Source organism: Dermacentor silvarum, chromosome 4 (genome assembly GCF_013339745.2).
Source record: "Dermacentor silvarum isolate Dsil-2018 chromosome 4, BIME_Dsil_1.4, whole genome shotgun sequence".
In the NCBI taxonomy this organism is placed as follows: domain Eukaryota; kingdom Metazoa; phylum Arthropoda; class Arachnida; order Ixodida; family Ixodidae; genus Dermacentor; species Dermacentor silvarum.
This window is the reverse complement of record NC_051157.2, coordinates 11,961,023-11,971,108: the sequence shown is the minus strand read 5'-3', so window position 1 is coordinate 11,971,108 and position 10,086 is coordinate 11,961,023. Positions and strand designations below refer to the sequence as shown.

General features: G+C 47.3%; 1 non-coding gene across 1 annotated transcript; it reads right to left on the bottom strand.

The window, feature by feature from the left end:
* Positions 1–7,556: 7,556 nt before the first annotated feature.
* On the bottom strand, positions 7,557–7,629 carry Trnaa-cgc (transfer RNA alanine (anticodon CGC)). The gene has a single exon. It is a non-coding gene; the product is annotated as a tRNA-Ala (tRNA).
* Positions 7,630–10,086: the final 2,457 nt, after the last annotated feature.

Sequence of the window (10,086 nt, the reverse complement as noted above, 5' to 3'; positions counted from 1 at the left end):
TGTTTTGGGCCCTGCTGATTAGTCTAGAAGCTGAACCTATGCGCTGCTGAGAAGCCGTTGGGGGGCTAGTGCCGTCCAGTATCGCCTGGGCCGCCTGGCCACGTCGGAACTCCGAGGAACTTGTTGACGTACGAGACGTCAAACCAGCGTCTGCAACGAAGCTCACGGTAGTTCGCCTCAAGTTAGCTCAACCTGCTTGAGAGAAGACGTCCAATCTAGACTCCCGGGAAACCCAGCCCAGCAATTCGCATCCACCTCGACAGAAGAAAGAAAAGAAGGCATGGACATCTAATAAAAAAACTATGTGAAAAACACTAAACATGTACTGTACACATGTAATACGTATATGCCATGTGCTCCAGCTAACGTTAGGCCAAATAATAAAAAAGAAAAAGAGATTAAAAAAGCATGGTTCAAAGTACAATTATAAGATCTATGGTGTTCGGTTGTCAGAGGTTTGAATACCGAACACCATATGTCTTAAAATCGTGCCTTGCACTGTGTCTTTTTCATCATTTTTTTTTTTTTTTCGTTGAACACCTTGGCTAACGTTAGGGCGCCAAGCTGGGACAGGGACCCTATACATTATGTGTGTGTATGTGTGCGTTAATACGTAACATAATATGCTGAAAGACGATTGCAAAGCTATTCCTTACAAAGGTATCAAGACAACGTTGGTTCTCACCCACCGTGGTGGCTTAGCGGCTATGATGTTACGCTGCTAAGCATGAGGTCGCGGGGAATTATATCCCGGCCGCGGCGGCCGCATTTCGATGGGGGCGAAATGCAAAAACGCCTGCATTCCGTGGATTGGAGGCACTTTAAAGATCCCCTGGTGCTCAAAATTCATCCGGAGTCCCCCACTACGGCAAGGCTCATAGTCAAATCGTGGTTTTGGCATGTAAAACCCCACAATTCAGCGTTGGCTTGGTTCTACCGAAATTCTTTTTCTTATAACGAAACGCCACAGTTTTCTGTTTAATGTTTTGCAGTAAAGACGTGTACGAGTACCCCGATGATATACCATCGGGCCAAGAACTTAATGTTTAGCACATGCGCTCCTAGTAAATAAGACGCATATATAAGCTGTCGACAGCTTTGCCGGTGCCACTTGTAAAGGAAAAGGAAAAGCGCGGGAGGTAACGGGCACTGAACACCCACAAGGCACATATGGAAGACGTGTTGCTCGTGAACATGAATAAAAGCAGCCGGTTTCGAAGCCGCCGCCATGGCAGTGCGATGCAGGTACAAAGGAAAAAAATGAAGGTTTGCTAAAGTAGCCAACTCGATCGAGAATATAGAACTCGAGAGCTTTGCAATGGCATGGGTGCGTTTTGGTTCGGTAGTTCGCTGCGACTGCGTTGGCCGCGAACAGGCACTGTTTGCTTGAAGCCCCCGCGTACGAGGTGGCAGGCGCTACACAGCTGGCTTTCGCACTCGACGGGCGCGGCAAACACAACGGCCAGTCGTGAGCGGGAAAACAAGGGCACGGATTGAAATTCAGATTATACGAATGCGCATACAAAAAGCCGGGCGTGACACCCACGGCAGCCTATAGACATGGAAGGTCTACGGGGACGCATAACGCCTCCAAGGGCTTCCAGGAAGTCGCGGGGCACAGAACTGCGTCGCCTCCACGATGAGAGTCTCGCGTTTTTGAGACAAGCCTCGAGGGCGACAGGGAGCGTACGCGCGCGTGTTCGGACGCTGAAATCACGGAACAAGGCTGGCACTTCGGTGAGGAGTCGTCTGAAAACGGAGAAAAGCGCGGCGACTCGATGAACGGAGGGTCGCAGAGTTGGTGGCACAGTATACGCTATACTGACGCCGTATTTGCGAACTGAGGTTCACCATCTTGGTTATAGGTCAGACGAAATGTGTGTAGAGGCGCACTTGCGGATTTTGCATATATATGTCGATTTCTATTGTGTCTTACGTGATCATACATGGCCGGTCGCAAAGCAGGTCTCAAAGCACTGCCCGTCACCGTGCTGTTTCGTGTTCTGCAGATCGGCACGGCGCGGTTCCTCGCTTTTGATAAGATCGCCTATAAGAAATGCAAAGCAAGCGTCAGACAAGGAGGGGAAACTCGGGAGCACGAAGGAGATCGCGGAGCCGGCCTGCCAGTCGTTCGTTCAATCAGAGGGAAAAAAATAAAAGGACTATCAGAGGGACTCTGGTTCCACTAGAGACATTCTTGACGGCCATGAGACACGCCACACGAGCTGCAAAGCGACTCGCGCAGCGCAGATTTCTCTGAGCGATACCGACATCGCCTCGTTCGCACACAGTAGCTATACAGTAGTATATATAACATATATACCGTCACTCGGTTTCCTCTTTGTATTTCAGTGCGCTATGCGATATCTCCGCGTCGGCGCACTCGGCGTGACCTCTGACACGCACGAACCCGCTCGAGTGAGCTCGACGAGCGCAGTATTTTAAGAGAGTTTCTGCTCCGAACGAAAGGGCCAAACAGCGAGCGATTTGATTTCACTTTCGATGCATGTGAGCTTAGTGCGCCCTTGCTGCAGAAACTTTCCCTTAGTTTGGCAAATGCTCTTTCCGCTCTGCACGTCGTGGCTCTGATCTGAACGTACGAGCCGTTAAACTTGGCTCCGTGTTTAATCTCACTCAGGTTTAAGTGTGGGTACATCCTGTGCAAACGTGACGTAGTTGTTTGTTTGGCTGGTTTTCCTCTAAGTACAGCTCATGCCCACTGAGGGGGATTGGCCAAGATGCGTATGGGATTACAAAGGATTTTTAGTCATATCTAAAAAAAAATCCTCATTACTTTTTTTAGAGAATCAGAGGTAACGTAAAACATTTTAAAAAATCAGCAATGAAATCGCCTTGAATCAAATTGAAGTTACTCAACGGCTGACCACACATTCCTGTGTCGATATTCGATAGAGTAGTCTCCCGAAGACAGACTATAAGGAATATAAATATTCTATCCAATACGGAAGACATGTTTATTCTTTATTCTTTATTCAGAGATACCCCGCTTTGCACAACGGCGTGTAAGCAGGGGGGTTACAACTTGGAAAAAAAAACAAATCTTCATTAACACAGCACACTTGGTCACAAGACAATTGATTCCACTCTGTTACTGTTCGAGCAAAAAAAAAAAAAAAGGAATTAGCATAGAGGTTTGTTCTAGTCCGGTATTCTCGAATTTTAAGGTCATGATCAGTTCTTTTAGATATATAATGCGGTGGTTTAAGATAAGTGTCTCTATTAATTCCGGTCTTGTTATTATATATTTGGAATAACAATTTCAAACGCAGTTTTCTTCGGCGAGAGGAGAGTGCTTCCCATTCTAGCTCGCTTTTCATTTGAGTGCAATTCTCCCCTCGCCTGTACCGCCCCACAACGAACCTTATCTCTCGATTTTGTCAATCAAGATTTTCTGGCGAGGGTCCCAAACACAACACGCATACTCCAAGATAGGACGAACAAAAGAAATATAAGCAGTGTTTTTTAGTATAAATGGTGAGGATTTGAGATTACGTTGAATAAAGTTTAGCGCTCTGGCAGCTTTTGTAACTATATTATTCACATGCGCATTCCAGGAACAATCACTCAAAAACGTCACACCCAAATATTTATACATAAATTGCTGGTTGATAATATCACTATTCAAAAAATAACAGGTTTCAATTTTTTTCTTTTTTTTTCGTGAAAAACACATGAACACATTTTTCCCCATTTAATTGCATTTTCCACTTCTCACACCATGATACAATTTTAGTAAGGTCAGTCTGCAAATCAATAGAGTCTCGTTCGCTTGTTATTTTTCTGTACACGACGCAGTCGTCGGCAAACAAACGCAAACGTGAAGATATCCCGGCAGCAATATCATTAATATAAACTAAAATAAAAGTGGCCCTAAAACGGAATCCTGAGGAACACCTGATGTGACCTGGACCCAAGGAGAAGTAGTACCGTTCAGTACGACACATTGTCGACGCTGCGACAAGTAATTGGCGATACAGTTGCAGACTTCCTGATCAACATTTGCCCTATGAAGTTTGTGAATGAGCAATGGGTGGCAAACCGTGTCGAACGCCTTTCTAAAGTCTAAAAAAACGCAGTCTATTTGCCCATTATCATCCACCTCAGACACTAACTCATGATAGAACTCAATCAATTGTGTTGTGCAGGACAGTCCCTTGCGAAAACCATGTTGATTATCAATTAGTAATCTGTGTTGTGCTAAATGTTTCATTATATCTTTGTACAAAATGTTCTCTAATATTTTACAGCAGATGGATGTTAAAGAAATGGGCCTATAATTGTTTACATATTTTTTTGAACCACCCTTATGAACAGCGCAGCATGTGCCATTTTCCAGTCCTCAGGCAACAATCCAGTAGAAAGAAATTTACTATACATAAGATAAAGGTACAATGCGATTGGCCAGGCACAGCGCTTCAATATGCAGGGAGAAATACCATATGGACCAGGGGCCTTAGTTTCATCTATACTTTTTAACAATGATTTGATACCATTCACACTGAGTTCTACAGATGGCATTACTGACTCAGTCCTCTCACGTAATTTTTCGAAGCTTGTTCTAGGTAAAAATACGGAATGAAAAAAAAATGATTAAAACAAGATGCCTTAGCTTTATCATCGGATAAGACCTGATTATTGTGAACAATCTCGTTTACTGCGGTTGAGTCAGATCCGCATTCTTTCACGTATTTCCAAAAAAAGCTTTGGATTGGTTTTCATACTGGCACTGAGTCGATTGAAGTACTGATCTTTCGCAGTACGTACTTTAGTTTCATATTCATTAGTTACCTCGACTAATCTGTTGAACTGATAACTACTTTGTGTTCTTTTAAATGTATTATATACTCGTCTTCTTTTATTTATTAATTTCAAAATATTAGGCGTCACCCATGGCTTCTTGCACTTTTTTAGCTTGACTGAATCAATACTCGGCACATACTTTTCCGTCAGTTCTATCTTAAACTTAAGTTTTAAAAAGAGACCACAGTTGTATAACATCAGCATTATCTCCAATACAGTCGAAAACAGGCAAATGCACGAATAATTCCTGGGAAATGGCAGAATAATCACCCTTATAAAAAATATACCTTTCTCGACTGGGTTGGCTAGGGTCGTTTAATCGCATATTTAATGTTAGCCACGACAGCAAGATGGTCACAGATACCAGGGATACAAGTGACAGAATCTACAACATTTGGTGAGTTACAAAGCAACAGGTCTAATATGTTATTATTGCGTGTAGGCGCACTCACGTATAGGGTGAAGCCGAATCAGTCAACGATGTTTTTCATTTCTAAATTTGCACGACAGGCAGTCATAGTAATAACGGTTTCGTTAGACCAGATTAAGTCTGGCAAGTTAAAATCGCCGGCAAGTATTATCTGATCTGATGTATCAGAGACAATCTCGTACAGTCGCTGCAACGTAGTCGCATCAGAATTTGGCGGGCGATAGAATGCTCCAGCAATAAATGAAGTATTACTATCGAGGGTAACTTTGCTCCAGACTGATTCTACGTCATCATGTCCGATATCAAACAAAGATGAAAAGAAGAACGAACTAACAAAAACACCCCTCCGCCTGTGCGTGCCCTATCATTTCGATAAGCGGTAAAGTGGTTTGGAAACACCTCATTATCACTGATGGACGGGATCAGTCATGATTCCGTCCCAAACACAATGTCAGCCTTCATAGATTCGATGAGGCCCGCGAATTCATCCACTTTGTTCACAATGCTTCTACAGTTTACAACGGCTGTTAGATTGTGTGAGGCAGAGGTCGTCTTGCGAGCAGGGTGTCACTTTTTTAGGACTGGCCGGAACAACTCCCTCTTTGACTTTGTCCCAGGTGAAGGCCTTACCGTCAACGATCAGCTTGTCAAAACTAAGTTTAACCTTACTGCTGGTGCCTGCTAATTCTGTTTTAGCATATTTCCATAATCTTTTCCGGATATCTCGTGTTTCTGGTGTGTAATCCTGATCCACGCTGTATTCAGACCCCTTGAATTTTCTAGCGTTTTTAAGGACGTCCATTTTTTCCTTGTCGGAGGAAAAACTAACAACAATCGGTCATTTAAACTTCTTGTTGTATCGACCGACACGAGGTGCTCGTTGCACAGACTTCAATTCTACTGCTAGATGGGTCTGACAGATACCTTTAATCAGTTCTTCTGACTGATCCCACGTTTCTACCTCGTCATCCTTAATACCATAAAAAACAAGATTAGTCCTTCGACTTCTGTTTTCAAGGTCGACACTTTTTGTTTGCAGTTCCTTAACTTCCTTTGTGAGCAGTTTGACTGCATTTCCGTGCTCCTCTACTGCCTCATTAAGATTTACAATCTGTTCTTCAGCTGTTCCCAATTTGCCTTTTATTTCGGCGAGCGTAGCTTCATGTTTCGCAAATTTTCCTTTGATGGCATCCAGCTTGTTCATGGTGCTCAGACCGGCCTGTAAACTTTTGAGCAATTCTAGTTCTGATTCACTCAGGGGGCCAGGATTGAGCTCCACATCACCGGAAAGCAACAATAGTAAAATCAAAAACACTACCTGATTAGCAAAAATAAAAAAAAAACGAAACCTTCTACGGAGAGATTGCTCTCTCAGTCGCTTACTGCAATTACAGGCAACACATGCCGTTGTGGGAGGAGCTGGCAGTGCACTAGGTTGTCTACGTACTTGAAAGGGATAGTGACCACTAACCTGCAGTACCAACAGAAGCGTGAGTTTCATGTCGGCCAGCGTGCCGTCTCCAAATCCCACGAAAGCATGTGGTCGCGCGCTTATGTAAGGTAGGCCGTGGTCACGTGGTCTCTGACGCTCGAAGGTCTCCGGCATATCAATCGCTATGCAGCTCGTATCGTATATATCAACAGACAGCTTGGGTCACTGGGTATTTGCCTGGACAGACAACTTGCTGCTGACTGCTGTCTGGCCTAGTAGACAACTTGAACCAATCGGTGTGAGCCTCTGAGTATTTGCCCGAATAGGCAGCTTCGGCACTGCGATGTGCAGTCGGGCATGTATGGGCCGCCTTGGCCTGCGCCGTACATGAATGAAAATTTTGACCTTCTGGAACAACGAGTAAAATTTAGCAGACAAAAAAGAAGAAAGGCAGGCATTAGCATCGACATTTTATAGTTACGTATAAGCAGCTATATCCGTTATTTACTGCAACGATCACTGTTCTATGCACGTTCGGGAAAACTAGGTAAAAGTCGCCTACGTCAAGACAAATCTTACACGACAGTTGAAACACGGCGTTCCAGGAAATGACTGCCGCAGTTGTCGAAAAAGTAGGCAATTTGTATGCTCTTAGTCTTGGGGGTAACGGTAGTACCAAGGCTATAAAATAGTACACGTTGAATGTGGACAGTTACGAAAAATGCACAAAGGAATGTCTTGCCCGTATATATGACCACATAAAGCCAACAGACAACGAAGCCAAGGAAAGCATCGGGGAAATTAAGCGTAGTTGAAATTGGAATGTAGAAAATAATGAAGAAAAGTGAAATGAAAGTGGACGAAAAGATAACTTGTCGCCGGCGGGAGCCGAACCCGCAACCTCCGCATTGCGCGTGCGTTGCACTACCAATTGTGCTACAGCGACGGCCATCAATTCGTCCACTAACTTGGGTATTTATGTTTACTAGATCTAGCCCTAGGAGTGTTAGCCAGCGCCACTCAGAACCATGGTGGGCCGATGTGGAACATCCTTTTTAGCCCGATGGCATCACGATACACGTGATCTTGGGAGAGCAGGCACGTGGCTAATAAACCCTCGCATGCTACCTAATGACATCAAGGCTGTCAGATTCGAGACCCTCGTAATGAAATACGATACGATACGAGCCCCTCAGTTCCAATTCTTCTTTCGTTGCCCGTATATAGTGATGGTACGGAGGTAACCGGCGTAATACACAGCCCGCTCGATACCATCGGCCGATCTGTAACCGTCGATAGTTGTATATCAGCGTTATGAATGCACGCAGATAATATAAAACAGCAAATTGAGCACAATGTCAACAGCAAATTACCAGAGCATGGACTTGCTATCAGAGCAGGAAACTTAACGCGATTCACTGGCTGTGAATAGTTCAAGCTGGACGTGCGAAAAACGGGCATTTACACCAGCGCGCGGGTATTTGTAATATGCTAACAATGTCACTGATAAACTTCTGCTAATCTTAATGCAGTGACATAGCAATGCCATTTTACTATACCGAATTGAGGAACGCGAAGGAATTTCCAAATTAGCGCTAAGACTGAAGTAAAAACAATGCGTGGGGGAAAATAAAAGAACAGGAAAAACGTTATCACGTCCTCGGTCGCTCCGAAAAATGACCTCTTGCTTCATCTCAACCGTGCACCACGTCGTGAGCCTCGCGAAGCAGAGGCCACGTGAGTCCCAAGTCCCCTGCGAAGTCGTCCATGGACAAGTCCCAGACCGCGAGGCCCGCAGTCTTTCGCACCACTGGCCGCTTCAGGCGCAGACTGGCGCGGTCCTCGAAGCCGACCCACTGGTCCTTCCAGTGGGCAACCGAGCAGCGAGAGAAGCCGTGAGTCGCACTGCGCCACTGAGGACGCATTGCGGCGCGTCAGCGCCTCGGCAACCTCGTAGTAACTGGCCAGGCCCGAGCGGTTGGTGTGAGCGAATGGCTTGCCGGGACCGAGTACGCGCATGCCTACGCGAACGTTCTTCATCCAGGTCGCTTCAGGGTGAACGTGGCGCCGGCGAACGAGACGCTCAGCATGGTCTTGCCGAGCATGTGCTCGGTGACCATGGACAGCTCGTCGAGCACCGAGGACAGTCCCATCTGGCCGTTGTGGTGCGCCCTGAAGACGGCCCGCATCGGGCTCTGGCACGTGGTGACCGGAAACGACGCCGGGTCCACGGTACGGTGCGTGTCCACGACGACGAGGTCGAGCCGGTTGTATAGCGATGGGACGAAGTAAGCCGTCGCGTCGCGTCGCCGTCTCCCACGGGACGACCACGCTCAAGCGCAGCCCCTTGTGTTCGAAGACGATGCGCATGGTGTTCACGAATATGCTGTAATTGGAGCGGTATCTCACTGTCGGATACTTCCAGTAGAGGATCACGCCGGCGACTCCCATGCGGCGAGACCAGGCAGCCGCATTGTGCACGAAGGCGAGCCGCGTCCGCTTCTCTCGCACCACCTTCCGGAAGTCGCGAGAGTCCGCGGGTTCGCCACCGATCAAGACCCAGACGGGCGTGGGCAGCGACGCCACGCTCTGGAGGGCCTCGGCGTCTTCTACGGGCCGTTTGAAACGCGCGCTTTGCTGCCGCACGTCCAGCCCGACCGACACGAAGACGAGAGCGTCGCAGAGGTCGGCCGACACGTTGTCCACGACGAACAGGTGCGGTGAACCGGGCGCCGCCGTGTAGTTAACGAAACAGAAGACTGCGCGGTTCGCACCGTCCACCTCGGATTGCCGCTGCATGAGGAACTCGGCAGAGGAGGACTTGCCTCCTTGCTGTTTTCGGCCGTTGTCGACAGCGCCTTCTGCGGCAATGGCGGCTCCCATCGGTTCGTCCGAGTCGATGGATGTCCAGAAGTGCTCCACCACTGCGGCGACAATGGCGACGCACGCGCAAGACACCGTGAGCACACCGAGGAACAGGAACACGACCAGGAAGAGGTTCTGATTGCGCAGGATGTAACGCAGTGATGACTCATCGTCGTCGCTGCGGCGACGCCGCCGGCTCGAGCTGCGGCGATCACCGGAAGCGTCACTGGAATCACCCATACCTCGCATGTGGTTGTCAGTGAGCAGCGGCGGCAGACAGAACGGAAGGGTTGTTGTGCTGGGCGCCGTCAGCTTCTATCTATAACGTCACAGGCAGGAACGCTACCGTGCAACCTGACAGGATGGGCGTCTCTTGTTCGGATCACAGCAACCTTCCTAGCGGTTTGAGACCGTTCCTCGTGATCGCGTGACGCGACGCGCGCATCGTCCTTCTCTTCACCGGCAAAATTACCTAGGCAAGATGAGGTAAAAAAATCAACCGTGAAATCAGTGAAGGAGAAGGCGCTAATTGATCTGA